A 16,145-nucleotide genomic window follows, 5' to 3' on the forward strand; every position below is an offset into this window, starting at 1 on the left:
AACAGCTCTCTCTCTAACAGCTCTCTCTCGAATAGCTCTCTCTCGAATAGCTCTCTCTCGAACAGCTCTCTCTCTCTCGAACAGCTCTCTCTCTCGAACAGCTCTCTCTCTCGAACAGCTCTCTCTCTCGAACAGCTCTCTCTCTCGAACAGCTCTCTCTCTCGAACAGCTCTCTCTCTCGAACAGCTCTCTCTCGAACAGCTCTCTCAGCTCTCTCAGCTCTCTCAGCTCTCTCTCAGCTCTCTCAGCTCTCTCTCAGCTCTCTCACGCTCTAGCAGCTCTCTCTCGCTCTCCCTCTAGCAGCTCGCTCTCCCTCTAGCAGCTCGCTCTCCCTCTAGCAGCTCGCTCTCCCTCTAGCAGCTCGCTCTCCCTCTAGCAGCTCGCTCTCCCTCTAGCAGCTCGCTCTCCCTCTAGCAGCTCTCTCCCTCTAGCAGCTCTCTCTCACTCTCCCTCTAGCAGCTCTCTCTCTCTAGCAGCTCTCTCTCTCTAACAGCTCTCTCTCTCTTTAACAGCTCTCTCTCGAACAGCTCTCTCTCGAACAGCTCTCTCTTTCGAACAGTTCTCTCTTTCGAACAGCTCTCTCTCTCGAACAGCTCTCGCTCTCGAACAGCTCTCTCTCGCTCTCTAACAGCTCTCTAACAGCTCTCTAACAGCTCTCTAACAGCTCTCTAACAGCTCTCTAACAGCTCTCTAACAGCTCTCTAACAGCTCTCTAACAGCTCTCTAACAGCTCTCTAACAGCTCTCTAACAGCTCTCTCTTGCTCTCTAACAGCTCTCTCTCAACTCTCTCTCAGCTCTCTCTCTCAGCTCTCTCTCTCAGCTCTCTCTCTCAGCTCTCTCTCTCAGCTCTCTCTCTCAGCTCTCTCTCAGCTCTCACAGCTCTCTCTCGCATTCTAGCAGCTCTCTCTCGATCTCTAGCAGCTCTCTCTCGCAGCTCTCTCTCGCTCTCTAGCAGCTCTCTCTCTCGCAGCTCTCTCTCGCTCTCTAGCAGCTCTCTCTCGCAGCTCTCTCTCGCTCTCTAGCAGCTCTCTCTCTACCAGCTCTCTCTCGCTCTCCCTCTAGCAGCTCTCTCGCTCTCCCTCTAGCAGCTCTCCCTCTAGCAGCTCTCTCTAGCAGCTCGCTCGCTCGCTCTCTCTAGCAGCTCGCTCGCTCTCTCACAGCAAGGGGGAGCTGTCCGAGAGAAAGGGGGAGCTGTCAGAGAAAGCGAGCGAGGGCGAGATGTCAGAGCAAGGTCGCTTGTGCTCTCTCTGTGACTGCTCCCTCCCGCTCGCTCTCTTTAGCAGCTCTCTATCAGCTCTCTCTCCCTTTAACAGCTCTCTCTCTTTAACAGCTCTCTCTCTTTAACAGCTCTCTCTCTCTTTAACAGCTCTCTCTAACAGCTCTCTCTCTCTAACAGCTCTCTCTCTCTCTAACAGCTCTCTCTCTCTCTAACAGCTCTCTCTCTCTAACAGCTCTCTCTCTCTCTAACAGCTCTCTCTCTCTCTAACAGCTCTCTCTCTCTCTAACAGCTCTCTCTCTCTCTAACAGCTCTCTCTCTCTCTAACAGCTCTCTCTCTCTCTAACAGCTCTCTCTCTCTAACAGCTCTCTCTCTCTAACAGCGCTCTCTCTCTCTAACAGCGCTCTCTCTCTTTAACAGCACTCTCTCTCAGCGCTCTCTCTCAGCGCTCTCTCTCAGCGCTCTCTCGCTCAGCTCTCTCGCTCAGCTCTCGCTCAGCTCACTCGCTCTCTCGCTCGCTCTCTAACAGCTCTCTCGCTCGCTCTCTAACAGCTCTCTCGCTCGCTCTCTAACAGCTCTCTCGCTCGCTCTCTAACAGCTCTCTCGCTCGCTCTCTAACAGCTCTCTCGCTCGCTCTCTAACAGCTCTCTCGCTCGCTCTCTAACAGCTCTCTCGCTCGCTCTCTAACAGCTCTCTCGCTCGCTCTCTAACAGCTCTCTCGCTCGCTCTCTAACAGCTCTCTCGCTCGCTCTCTAACAGCTCTCTCGCTCACTCTCTAACATGCTCTCTTGCAGCTCTCTCACTCGCTCTCTAGCAGCTCTCTCGCTCGCTCTCTAGCAGCTCGCTCGCTCGCTCTCTAGCAGCTCTCTCGCTCGCTCTCTAGCAGCCCGCTCGCTCTCTAGCAGCTCGCTCGCTCTCTAGCAGCTCTCTCTTTAACAGCTCTCTCTCTCTCTCTTTAACAGCTCTCTCTCTCTCTCTCTCTCCACAGATCAGACTCTGGACTCTCCTCGTTGTGTGCTCTGGTTCCTCCTGTCTTCAGCCTGTATACTCCCCCCTGTTAGACCACCATGCTCAGGAACGGGTTTCAGGAATCAATCTGTCCTTTCTCCCTCTATCCCTCCCCTCTCTCCCTACGGGGTGAGGAGGGTCACATGTTGGCTTATTGTTTATTATCCCCCCACCCACTCCTCACTGCCTACGGGGGACTATTGGAAAGCACTATATTGGGAATAGGGCTCTGGGCTATAGTAGTGCACTATATAGGTAACATGACTCTAGTCTATAGTAGGACACTATATAGGGAATAGGGCTCTGGTCTAAAGTAGTGCACCATATAGGGAATAGTGATCTGGTCTAAAGTAGTGCACCATATAGGGAATAGCGATCTGGTCTAAAGTAGTGCACTATGTAGGGAATAGGGCTCTGGTCTATAGTAGTACCACTATATAGGGAATAGTGCCCTGGTCTATAGTAGTACCACTATATAGGGAATAGTGCCCTGGTCTAAAGTAGTGCACCATATAGGGAATAGGGCCCTGGTCTATAGTAGTACACTATGTAGGGAATAGGGCCCTGGTCTATTGTAGTACACTATATAGGGAATAGTGTGCCATATGGGACACCTCCGGCGACTCCTGTTCAAATCATTATTATTGTAATTCCTGCTCAGCGTTGGTAGACGGTCGTCTGTCTGTTTGAGAAGCCAAATAATTTTTGTACAGCTTCTTTTTCTTTTCTAACTATCTGAAGCCGAGCTATGATCAGGGAACTCATAGGTGATGTCACTCTACCAAGAAAGACCCCGCATTAATGAGAACAACTTATTTATGCAATGACATAATGCTCTCTGTACCTAGACAGACAGACACAGGACAGGTTGTTGACATAATGCTCTCTGTACCTGGACAGACAGACACAGGACAGGTTGTTGACATAATGCTCTCTGTACCTGGACAGACAGACACAGGACAGGTTGTTGACATAATGCTCTCTGTACCTAGACGGACAGACACAGGACAGGTTGTTGACATAATGCTCTCTGTACCTGGACAGACAGACACAGGACAGGTTGTTGACATAATGCTCTCTGTACCTGGACAGACAGACACAGGACAGGTTGTTGACATAATGCTCTCTGTACCTGGACAGACAGACACAGGACAAGTTGTTGGTAGAGAGATGATTCTGAAAGTAAATCATGTGTTGTCGAAGTAACTGTAATGATAGAACCCAATTTGAAAAAGTAATGTGTTACTTTACTCTGTTACTCATAAAAGTAATCTGATTACGTAACGTGTTGCTTTACTCTGTTACTCATAAAAGTAATCTGATTACGTAACGTGTTGCTTTACTCTGTTACTCATAAAAGTAATCTGATTACTTAACGTGTTACTTTTGTAACACTGGTTAGGAATCTCCCTCCCTCCCAGATAGAATACGTAGGTCCTCCACTTCCTCCTCTTGAGGAAGAGCAGACGGACCAGACCAACGGACAGTATCAACCTGGCCTGTGGAGCAGGGTCTTCACTGTTAAATGATGATCGGTGGTTAGGGAGAAATGCCTCCTCTCCTCCCTCTATGGTGAATCTCTTTCTGGGTCTTTGGCCTTGTGACAGTAAGACTGTATCCTTTTGACTGTTAAACACTCTGTCTACATATTGATAATGTCTGGTTGGCTGGGCCCTGTTTCAGCTCCTCCCCCTAACCCCCTGGGCCCTGTTTCAGCTCCTCCCCCTAACCCCCTGGGCCCTGTTTCAGCTCCTCCCCCTAACCCCCTGGGCCCTGTTTCAGCTCCTCCCCCTAACCCCTGGGCCCTGTTTCAGCTCCTCCCCCAACCCCTGGGCCCTGTTTCAGCTCCTCCCCCTAACCCCCTGGGCCCTGTTTCAGCTCCTCCCCCTAACCCCTGGGCCCTGTTTCAGCTCCTCCCCCTAACCCCTGGGCCCTGTTTCAGTTACGATATGTTGTTGAACATTGCAGATAGACTACAGCTGATGTTATTCTGTATACTAGATGTGTTCTACATCATACTGCTCCTTTATGTGCATGACCTCTGCTCCCGGGTACACTGAAATTAGTTTTTGGGGGAGTTTTCCTTTAACTATCTCTTTGGTATTTGTTTCATTAGTTCATTGTAGTCCCAAAAATGTTTTGCTTGTCAGCTATTAAGTTTTCAAGATAGGTCACTTTGAAAATACAGATATCATCCCGGTAGGATGCGGAATGCAGCGTCATACGGCGATGTGACCAATCTTAAACGTAATAGCTGACAAGCAAAACATTTTGAGACTACAATGAACTGAAACAAATGCCAAAATATATTTTGGGGGTGGAGTTTAACTAATCAGATCAAGGCACTTAACATGGTGCTTGTGCAGTAATATGCTAATTATATGCAGATCAGTGGATCCCAATCAGGTGGCAGCACACCTTTAGAAATTTAAATATCTCAGAGAGCACACCCCCTTTATATTTTTACCAAGTTAATAAACTTATAATTTCTTGATCTTAAATAAGATTCCCCATATAAAGCAACAAAAAAAAACAGGCTATGTATATTAAAAATAATGTTTATAATTATATATATATTACATACCTTCATGTGTAAAACAATTTATACTGACAAACCTACAGAGTCAGATGATGATATAATATGTACATGTATGTACATTATCGTACCATATTTCTAAATTCAGTCCACTGGAGCCGTTTCAATAGTTTGGATGTTTCTAGTGTGGTGGTTTATGTATGCAAGTTCCCCTTTAACACGGCATCACCCGTTGGATCTGTGAGAGACTGTAACAGCATTATAAACGAGTCCCGTCTGTTGCTCCCTCCTTCCCCGAACTAGAAGAACAAATAACAAGGATTAATAACGGAGGCATTATCAGTGACACAAGATGTCTGCATCTCTCTAGATCTATACGCTAGCTTCTCTTTGACACCATCAGTCATAGTTCACTTCTGGTCAACAGTTCACGTCTTAGTGTCTTCGTACCTATTTGGCTAGTTGTTAGTAGCTTGAGCTCCTTCATCAGTATTTGAGATGCTCAGAGAGAACATTCTCCATGTCTGCTGCCATTTCACTGGCCATAGTATCTAAGTGGCCAAACATCTATACAGATCTCTGCTCCAGTAACTGGCTGTGGTTTCATATCTCTGCTCCAGTAACTGGCTGTGGTTTCATGCCTCTGCTCCAGTAACTGGCTGTGCTTTCATGCCTCTGCTCCAGTAACTGGCTGTGGTTTCATATCTCTGCTCCAGTAACTGGCTGTGGTTTCATGCCTCTGCTCCAGTAACTGGCTGTGGTTTCATGCCTCTGCTCCAGTAACTGGCTGTGGTTTCATGCCTCTGCTCCAGTAACTGGCTGTGGTTTCATGCCTCTGCTCCAGTAACTGGCTGTGGTTTCATGCCTCTGCTCCAGTAACTGGCTGTGGTTTCATACCTCTGCTCCTGTAACTGGCTATGGTTTCATACCTCTGCTCCAGTAACTGGCTGTGGTTTCATGCCTCTGCTCCAGTAACTGGCTGTGGTTTCATATCTCTGCTCCAGTAACTGGCTGTGGTTTCATATCTCTGCTCCAGTAACTGGCTGTGGTTTCATGCCTCTGCTCCAGTAACTGGCTGTGGTTTCATATCTCTGCTCCAGTAACGGGCTGTGGTTTCATATCTCTGCTCCAGTAACTGGCTGTGGTTTCATATCTCTACTCCAGTAACTGGCTGTGGTTTCATGCCTCTGCTCCAGTAACTGGCTGTGGTTTCATATCTCTGCTCCAGTAACTGGCTGTGGTTTCATATCTCTGCTCCAGTAACTGGCTGTGGTTTCATGCCTCTGCTCCAGTAACTGGCTGTGGTTTCATATCTCTGCTCCAGTAACTGGCTGTGGTTTCATATCTCTGCTCCAGTAACTGGCTGTGGTTTCATACTTCTGCTCCAGTAACTGGCTATGGTTTCATACCTCTGCTCCAGTAACTGGCTGTGGTTTCAGGCGACACCTATCAGACTTCATACCAAGTCTAATGCCAAGTCTAGAGCTCCCAGCTCATTGGTTGAGATGCTCAAAGAGAACATTCTCCATGTAGTGCAGGTCCACCCCTTTGATTGCACTTGCTTTTTCTATATAACGTTACAATGCCTTCTATATAATGTTACAATGCTTTCTATATAATGTTACAATGCCATCAACGATGTTAAAATGCCTTCTATATAACGTTACAATGCCATAATGGGACATAGTGTCTACTGGCTCAATATCTCCACACAGAGAGCCAGCTAGGTGGATGACATTAAGGTCTGAATAACATTACAATGCCATGGGACCTGCTGCACAGCATTACAGAGCCTTAACCCACCTACAGAAGGCAGCAGCTGTTAGAGCCACTGGCCACAACCCCCCGCTGATCGATCTGTCGATCAATCTATCTATCCAAAAGTATGTGGACACCCTTTCAAATTAGTGGGTTCTATTTCAACCACACCCATTGCTGACAGGTGTAAAATCAAATCGAGCACACGGCCATGCAATCTGTCCATAGACAGACATTGGCAGTAGAATGGAGAGCTCAGTGACCTTAAACCTGACACCGTCATAGAATGCCACCTTTCCAACAAGTCAGTTTGTCAAATTTCTGCCTTGCTAGAGCTGCCCCCAGTCATCTGTAAGTGCTGTTATTGTAAAATGGAAACATCTAGGAGCAGCAACGGCTTAGCCGCGAAGTGGTAGGCAACACCAACTCACAGAACAGGACCGCCAAGTGCTGAAACGCTTAACGATCATCTGTCCCCGGTTGCAACACTCACTACAGAGTTCCAAACTGCCTCTGGAAGCAACGTCAGCACAATAACTGTTCATCGGGAGCTTCATGAAATGGGTTTCCATGGCCGAGCAGCCGCACACAAGCCTAAGATCACCATGTGTAATAACGGCTGGAGGGGTGTAAAGCTCGCCGCCATTGGAATCTGGAGCAGTGGAAATGCATTTTCTTGGGTGATGAATTTCGCTTCACCATCTGGCAGTCCGACGGATTAATCTGGGGATCCGACGGACGAAAACCTGACTGGCTGGCACAGAGCCCTGACCTCAACCCCATCGAACACCTTTGGGGTGAATTGGAAGGCCGACTGTGAGCCAGGACTAATCACCCAACATCAGTGCCCGACCTCACTAATGTTCTTGTTGCTGAATGGAAGCAAGTCTACGCAGCAATGTTCCAACATCTAGTGGAAAGCCTTCCCAGAAGAGTGGAGGCTGTTATAGCAGCAATGTTCCAACATCTAGTGGAAAGCCTTCCCAGAAGAGTGGAGGCTGTTATAGCAGCAATGTTCCAACATCTAGTGGAAAGCCTTCCCAGAAGAGTGGAGGTTGTTATAGCAGCAAAGGGTGGACCAACTCAATATTAATGCCTACGATTTTGGAATGAGATGTTTGACAATCAGGTGTCCACATGCTTTTGGCCAAGTAATGTATCTATCTCTATTGATCTACCCTATGCTTACCTACCTATCCTCTACCTATCCTCAACCTACCTAGTAAGATGTAAGCTTGTATCGATCTGCTTCAGAGTCTGAGTCGGTCCGTGTTGCAAACCTGTCTGGTTCTTTGTGCCTTTCTTCTTAACGGGCTTGAACTCCAACATGTTTTGTGCAGCTTTGTTTAGCTGGGGGTCCGTTGCAGTATATTCTTTATGTTAAGGGAAGGTTTTTCATAAGTCTCACTGAGTATGTTGTACTTTTTAAGATTAGTTATGGTTCTGTTGCCGAAGCTTTGCGATTGTGATTCTGTACTGAAAAAGATGAAGGCTGAATTCTATTGTTTGCTTTACTTTAATCTCTGCCCCGCTCTTTACCTTGGTCTGGGTGGGGGGTCTCCACCCTGTTCTTTACCTTGGTCTGGGTGGGGTGTCTCCACCCTGTTCTTTACCTTGGTCTGGGTGGGGTGTCTCCACCCTGTTCTTTACCTTGGTCTGGGTGGGGGGTCTCCACCCTGTTCTTTACCTTGGTCTGGGTGGGATGTCTCCACCCTGTTCTTTACCTTGGTCTGGGTGGGGTGTCTCCACCCTGTTCTTTACCTTGGTCTGGGTGGGGTGTCTCCACCCCGTTCTTTACCTTGGTCTGGGTGGGGTGTCTCCACCCTGTTCTTTACCTTGGTCTGGGTGGGGGGTCTCCACCCTGTTCTTTACCTTGGTCTGGGTGGGATGTCTCCACCCTGTTCTTTACCTTGGTCTGGGTGGGGTGTCTCCACCCTGTTCTTTACCTTGGTCTGGGTGGGGTGTCTCCACCCCGTTCTTTACCTTGGTCTGGGTGGGGTGTCTCCACCCTGTTCTTTACCTTGGTCTGGGTGGGGTGTCTCCACCCTGTTCTTTACCTTGGTCTGGGTGGGGGGTCTCCACCCTGTTCTTTACCTTGGTCTGGGTGGGATGTCTCCACCCTGTTCTTTACCTTGGTCTGGGTGGGGTGTCTCCACCCTGTTCTTTACCTTGGTCTGGGTGGGGTGTCTCCACCCCGTTCTTTACCTTGGTCTGGGTGGGGTGTCTCCACCCTGTTCTTTACCTTGGTCTGGGTGGGGTGTCTCCACCCTGTTCTTTACCTTGGTCTGGGTGGGGTGTCTCCACCCTGTTCTTTACCTTGGTCTGGGTGGGATGTCTCCACCCTGTTCTTTACCTTGGTCTGGGTGGGGTGTCTCCACCCTGTTCTTTACCTTGGTCTGGGTGGGGTGTCTCCACCCTGTTCTTTACCTTGGTCTGGGTGGGGTGTCTCCACCCTGTTCTTTACCTTGGTCTGGGTGGGGTGTCTCCACCCTGTTCTTTACCTTGGTCTGGGTGGGGTGTCTCCACCCTGTTCTTTACCTTGGTCTGGGTGGGGTGTCTCCACCCTGTTCTTTACCTTGGTCTGGGTGGGATGTCTCCACCCTGTTCTTTACCTTGGTCTGGGTGGGGTGTCTCCACCCTGTTCTTTACCTTGGTCTGGGTGGGATGTCTCCACCCTGTTCTTTACCTTGGTCTGGGTGGGATGTCTCCACCCTGTTCTTTACCTTGGTCTGGGTGGGGTGTCTCCACCCTGTTCTTTACCTTGGTCTGGGTGGGGGGTCTCCACCCTGTTCTTTACCTTGGTCTGGGTGGGATGTCTCCACCCTGTTCTTTACCTTGGTCTGGGTGGGGTGTCTCCACCCTGTTCTTTACCTTGGTCTGGGTGGGGTGTCTCCACCCTGTTCTTTACCTTGGTCTGGGTGGGGTGTCTCCACCCTGTTCTTTACCTTGGTCTGGGTGGGATGTCTCCACCCTGTTCTTTACCTTGGTCTGGGTGGGGTGTCTCCACCCTGTTCTTTACCTTGGTCTGGGTGGGGTGTCTCCACCCTGTTCTTTACCTTGGTCTGGGTGGGGTGTCTCCACCCTGTTCTTTACCTTGGTCTGGGTGGGGTGTCTCCACCCTGTTCTTTACCTTGGTCTGGGTGGGGTGTCTCCACCCTGTTCTTTACCTTGGTCTGGGTGGGGTGTCTCCACCCTGTTCTTTACCTTGGTCTGGGTGGGGTGTCTCCACCCTGTTCTTTACCTTGGTCTGGGTGGGGTGTCTCCACCCTGTTCTTTACCTTGGTCTGGGTGGGGTGTCTCCACCCTGTTCTTTACCTTGGTCTGGGTGGGATGTCTCCACCCTGTTCTTTACCTTGGTCTGGGTGGGGTGTCTCCACCCTGTTCTTTACCTTGGTCTGGGTGGGGGGTCTCCACCCTGTTCTTTTTGCCTTTTATTTATTTCTTTTTTTTAATGTTTTGTGCAAAAAATATTTTTATTGTAAAATTAATGTTATGTTTCTATCTAATATTAATCTTGAATAAGACTTGTTGCCATGAATTGAAATACTCTTATGTTTTGAGCAGTAGAAAATCTTTGTGAATTATACTTCATTCACGCTAAAAAGAAAAAATATTAAGTTTAATGTATTTTCGGTTGGCTGTGTTTTTGAGGTTAGCATCAGTAACTCAACCAGGCAGAAGTTTAAACTAACCCTTCAAGGTCTGTTTTTGAGGGTAGTATTGGTAACTAAACCAGGTTATGGTAGGGAGAGGTTTCATCTAACCCTTCAAGGTCTGTTTTTGAGGGTAGTATCGGTAACTAAACCAGGCAGGAGTTTAAACCCTTCAAGGTCTGTGAATATTGCCGTCTGTCATGCCAGAGAACAAACCACTTCTGCTAATGTTGAAGATGACTGCCATTTATTAAAAAACAATATCAATCTTGTTATTTTGCATCTTTGCCATGTAACCTATGAAATAAATACAATGTATCCTATGTGTCTTGGGGGTCTTCTTTGGAAACAAACAATCAGTCCCCGGCTTCAAACAATCAGTCCCCGGCTTCAAACAATCAGTCCCCGGCTTCAAACAATCAGTCCCCGGCTTCACACAATCAGTCCCCGGCTTCAAACAATCAGTCCCCGGCTTCAAACAATCAGTCCCCGGCTTCAAACAATTCAGTCCCCGGCTTCAAACAATCAGTCCCCGGCTTCAAACAATCAGTCCCCGGCTTCAAACAATCAGTCCCCGGCTTCAAACAATCAGTCCCCGGCTTCAAACAATCAGTCCCCGGCTTCAAACAATCAGTCCCCGGCTTCAAACAATCAGTCCCCGGCTTCAAACATTCAGTCCCCGGCTTCAAACAATCAGTCCCCGGCTTCAAACAATCAGTCCCCGGCTTCAAACAATCAGTCCCCGGCTTCAAACAATCAGTCCCCGGCTTCAAACATTCAGTCCCCGGCTTCAAACAATCAGTCCCCGGCTTCAAACAATCAGTCCCCGGCTTCAAACAATCAGTCCCCGGCTTCAAACAATCAGTCCCCGGCTTCAAACAATCAGTCCCCGGCTTCAAACAATCAGTCCCCGGCTTCAAACAATTCAGTCCCCGGCTTCTGGTCCCTGGTCAAAAGGCTGCCGTTTAGGAAGCAACCCCAGAATTAGAGGATTTGTGATTCTCTCCCGATGTGACATGATCAGAGCCTTTTCATTTGAATCAGAGGACAGTAATGCTACATGGGATGTTCCCAATGCAGTGGTTATGAATGGAGTATGTTATTGAGTTGTATCCCCTTTTGCCCTCAGAACAGCCTCAATTGGTCGGGGTATGGGACTCTACAAGGTCTCTAAAGCGTTCCACAGGGATGCTGGCCCATGTTGACTCCAATGCTTCCCACAGTTGTCAAGTTGGCTGGATGTCCTTTGGGTGGTGGACCATTCTTTATACACACAGGAAACTGTTAAGAATGAAAAACCTCTACCATAACCCCGTTCAATGACACTTAAATATTTTTTTGCCCATTCACCCTCTGAATGCCCGCATACACAATCCATGTCTCAAGGCTTAAAAATCCTTCTTTAACCTGTGTCCTCCCCTTCATCACATTTATTTCAATCAAATTTATTCATAAAGCCCTTCTTACATCAGCTGATATCTCAAAGTGCTGTACAGAAACCCAGCCTAAAACCCCAAACATCAAGCAATGCAGGTGTAGAAGCACGGTGGCTAGGAAAAACTCCCTAGAAAGGAAGGAACCTAGGAAGAAACCTAGAGAGGAACCACGCTATGAGGGGTGGCCAGTCCTCTTCTGGCTGGGCCGGGTGGAGATTATAACAGAACATGGCCAAGATGTTCAAATGTTAATAGATGACCAGCAGGGTCAAATAATAATAATCACAGGAGTTGTTGAGGGTGCAGCAAGTCAGCACCTCAGGATTAAATGTCAGTTGGCTTTTCATAACCGATCCTTCAGAGTATCTCTACCGCTCCTGCTGTCTCTAGAGAGTTGAAAACAGCAGGTCTGGGACAGGTAGCATGTCCTTTGAACAGGTCAGGGGTCCATAGCCGCAGGCAGAACAGTTGAAACTGGAGCAGCAGCACGACCAGGTGGACTGGGGACAGCAAGGAGCCATCAGGCCAGGTAGTCCTGAGGCTTGGTCATAGGGCTCAGGTCCTCCGAGAGAGAGAAAGAGAGAATTAGAGAGAGCACACTTAAATTCACACAGGACACCGGATAAGACCGGAGAAACTCCAGATATAACAAACTGACCCTAGCCCCGACACAAACTACTGCAGCATAAATACTGGAGGCTGAGACAGGAGGGGTCTGGAGGCACTGTGGCCCCGTCCGACGATACCCCCGGACAGGGCCAAACAGGCAGGATATAACCCCACCTACTTTGCCAAAGCACAGCCCCCCACACCACGAGAGGAATATCTAATCTACACTGATTGAAGTGGATTTAACAAGTGACATCGATAAGGGATCGTAACTTTCACCTGGAATCACCTGGTCAGTGGAAGGAGTGTTCCTAATGTTTTGTTCACTCCGTTTACTACTACTACTGTACCACAATGTAATGACAATTACATTCACCAAACTGATCCCGTTATTGACATGTCCGCCTCTAAGCAGATTGGACATATGTAGGGCAGAGGACCTGGCTGAAAGTCTGTCTCTGTGAGTTGTGAAATCTCATCCTTGAAGCTGTTCTATGATGTCCCCCCCCCCCCCTACTGTAGATAAGGCTGTTCCATGATGTTGCTGTAGATGATCACTGTTTACACCTGGGCCTGTAGCTCTTTTCAAGGCTCTTGGTTGGCAAGGTAACAGGCAATGTGTACTCTACCAGCTTTCAGAAGAGTGAATGGGGAAAAACAAGACAGGAAAGGAAGAGGGAGAGAAGGGAGGATAGTCACTCTCACCTGAGTGAATGGGAAGAATAAAACAGGAAAGGAAGAGGGAGAGAAGGGAGGATAGTCGCTCTGACCTGAGTGAATGGGAAGAATAAAACAGGAAAGGAAGAGGGAGGGAGAGAAGGGAGGATAGTCGCTCTGACCTGAGTGAATGGGAAGAACAAGACAGGAAAGGAAGAGGAGGGAGAGAAGGGAAGATAGTCGCTCTGACCTGAGTGAATGGGAAGAATAAGACGGGAGATGGTCGGAACTGACTAAAGGAGAATAGTTTCAACTCAGTGGTCTGTTAGAGGGCTGATGGTTGCTGTGGCAGCAGGGTGATGTTCTTGGAGGCTACACTCTTCACCCATATTTAATCCAGGAGGCTACACTCTTCACCCATATTTAATCCAGGAGGCTACACTCCTCACCCATATTTAATCCAGGAGGCTACACTCCTCACCCAGATTTAATCCAGGAGGCTACACTCCTCACCCAGATTTAATCCCGGAGGCTACACTCCTCACCCAGATTTAATCCAGGAGGCTACACTCCTCACCCAGATTTAATCCAGGAGGCTACACTCCTCACCCAGATTTAATCCAGGAGGCTACACTCCTCACCCAGATTTAATCCAGGAGGCTACACTCCTCACCCAGATTTAATCCAGGAGGCTACACTCCTCACCCATATTTAATCCAGGAGGCTACACTCCTCACCCATATTTAATCCAGGAGGCTACACTCCTCACCCATATTTAATCCAGGAGGCTACACTCCTCACCCAGATTTAATCCAGGAGGCTACACTCCTCACCCAGATTTAATCCAGGAGGCTACACTCCTCACCCAGATTTAATCCAGGAGGCTACACTCCTCACCCAGATTTAATCCAGGAGGCTACACTCCTCACCCAGATTTAATCCAGGAGACTACACTCCTCACCCAGATTTAATCCAGGAGACTACACTCCTCACCCAGATTTAATCCAGGAGGCTACACTCCTCGCCCATATTTAATCCGGGAGACTACACTCCTCACCCAGATTTAATCCAGGAGACTACACTCCTCACCCAGATTTAATCCAGGTAAATTATAACTTCAAAACAAAATGTAACTATAAAGTTTTCTAAAAGAAACCCTGAGATAGTATTCAGTCATCAGATGTAGAAGGCCATGCACATTAAACACCAAATTCTCTACCATGAAACTGGTAAAAATGCTTTTCAAAAATACACTAGTCATGTTACGCAATGCTTGAATTGGCCTTCCAATATTGTTATTCTCAGACCATGTTACAATTATATTTCAATACTGCAGCTTCCATGGACCCACAGCAAAGTTGATACTTCAGTGATCTTTTAAAACCATGACCAGAGACAACATAGCAGCAACACAACATGGTAGCAACACATGACAACAACGTAGCAGCAACACAACATGACAACAACATGGTAGCAACACAACATAACAACAACATGGTAGCACCACACCATGACAACAACATGGTAGCAACACAACATGACAACAGCATGGTAGCAACACAACATGACAACAGCATGGTAGCAACACAACATGACAACAACATGGTAGCAACACAACATGACAACAACATGGTAGCACCACACCATGACAACAACATGGTAGCAACACAACATGACAACATGGTAGCACCACAACATGACAACAACATGGTAGCAACACAACATGACAACAACATGGTAGCAACACAACATGACAACAACATGGTAGCAACACAACATGACAACAACATGGTAGCAACACAACATGATGGCAATACAACATGACAACAACATGGTAGCAACACAATATAACAACAACATGACAACAACATGGTAGCAACACAACATAACAACAACATGGTAGCAACACAACATGACAACAACATGGTAGCAATACAAGAGATGGATGCCTATGGTATTGGTTGTAGTGAAAGGCACATGTTTTGTGACAGGCTGCAGTGGAGACTGTAGGTGATGTTGTGGTCTCTGATCTTACTCCCCACGTGATTTTTAAATTGTAATATCTTTCCTGTTCAAATAAAATACAATTTTGAGAATGAGAATATGTCTACTTGTTCATTGTATAAGGTTGTTACAGCTGTTTGTATTTTGATCATGTAATAGTGTAATGTAACTGAACTGAAAACTATCTGGGGTGGATGGGTAAAATGAATGTGAATTTGCATCGTGCCACTTCTGGTGAGACACTGTCAAGACACCAGCAGTGTCTCCTCAGTTATGGCAGAAGAAATCAGCCCGAGTCGATGTCTCCTCAGTTATGGCAGAAGAAATCAGCCCGAGTCAATGTCTCCTCAGTTATGGCAGAAGAAATCAGCCCGAGTCGGTGTCTCCTCAGTTATGGCAGAAGAAATCAGCCCGAGTCGATGTCTCCTCAGTTATGGCAGAAGAAATCAGCCAGAGTCGATGTCTCCTCAGTTATGGCAGAAGAAATCAGCCCGAGTCGATGTCTCCTCAGTTATGGCAGAAGAAATCAGCCCGAGTCGATTCTGGACAGTCGTTCAATATTAAGTACGATTGGGCCAAGTCCTCATTGCTCGCTGGCATTTGACCTAACCAACATTTAATGCAAATGTCACTTAAACATTAACAAAATAGGAATCAATGTTTTTTATGGGTTTTTTAATAGGGGAGGATCAGCTTAATATTCCAGAAAGATTGTTGCTTCCATCAATATAATTGTCTGCATCATTTCCAATCCCCCCCCATATCTTTTTTTGGTGTATATACATATATATATATCTACATACACGTACCCATAAACACATACCTATATACATATATACATATATACATACACATACCTATATACACATATATACATAAACATACCTATATATACATACACATACCTATATATACATACACATACCTATATACACATATATACATACACATACCTATATATACATATATACATACACATACCTATATACACATATACAGTGCCTTGCGAAAGTATTTGGCCCCCTTGAACTTTGCGACCTTTTGCCACATTTCAGGATTCAAACATAAAGATATAAAACTGTATTTTTTTGTGAAGAATCAACAACAAGTGGGACACAATCATGAAGTGGAACGACATTTATTGGATATTTCAAACTTTTTTAACAAATCAAAAACTGAAAAATTGGGCGTGCAAAATTATTCAGCCCCCTTAAGTTAATACTTTGTAGCGCCACCTTTTGCTGCGATTACAGCTGTAAGTCGCTT

The 16,145-nt window shown here is 47.0% G+C and overlaps 1 protein-coding gene and 1 long non-coding RNA gene across 2 annotated transcripts in view; both read left to right on the plus strand.

Moving 5' to 3' along the window:
- LOC139410546 (mitogen-activated protein kinase 1) overlaps positions 1-3,595 on the plus strand; it is a 59,969-nt gene extending 56,374 nt beyond the window's left edge. Inside the window, exon 8 of the mRNA XM_071155819.1 lies at positions 2,207-3,595. The gene's annotated coding sequence lies outside the window, so the exon portion shown is untranslated. The remainder of the gene's footprint in view (positions 1-2,206) is intronic.
- A 6,190-nt stretch (positions 3,596-9,785) lies between these two features.
- Positions 9,786-10,496, plus strand: LOC139410547 (uncharacterized). The gene is made up of 2 exons (XR_011634508.1): positions 9,786-10,272; positions 10,351-10,496. It is a non-coding gene; the product is annotated as an uncharacterized lncRNA (long non-coding RNA).
- Positions 10,497-16,145: the final 5,649 nt, after the last annotated feature.

The sequence above is a fragment of the Oncorhynchus clarkii genome, chromosome 6 (genome assembly GCF_045791955.1).
Source record: "Oncorhynchus clarkii lewisi isolate Uvic-CL-2024 chromosome 6, UVic_Ocla_1.0, whole genome shotgun sequence".
Taxonomy (NCBI): domain Eukaryota; kingdom Metazoa; phylum Chordata; class Actinopteri; order Salmoniformes; family Salmonidae; genus Oncorhynchus; species Oncorhynchus clarkii.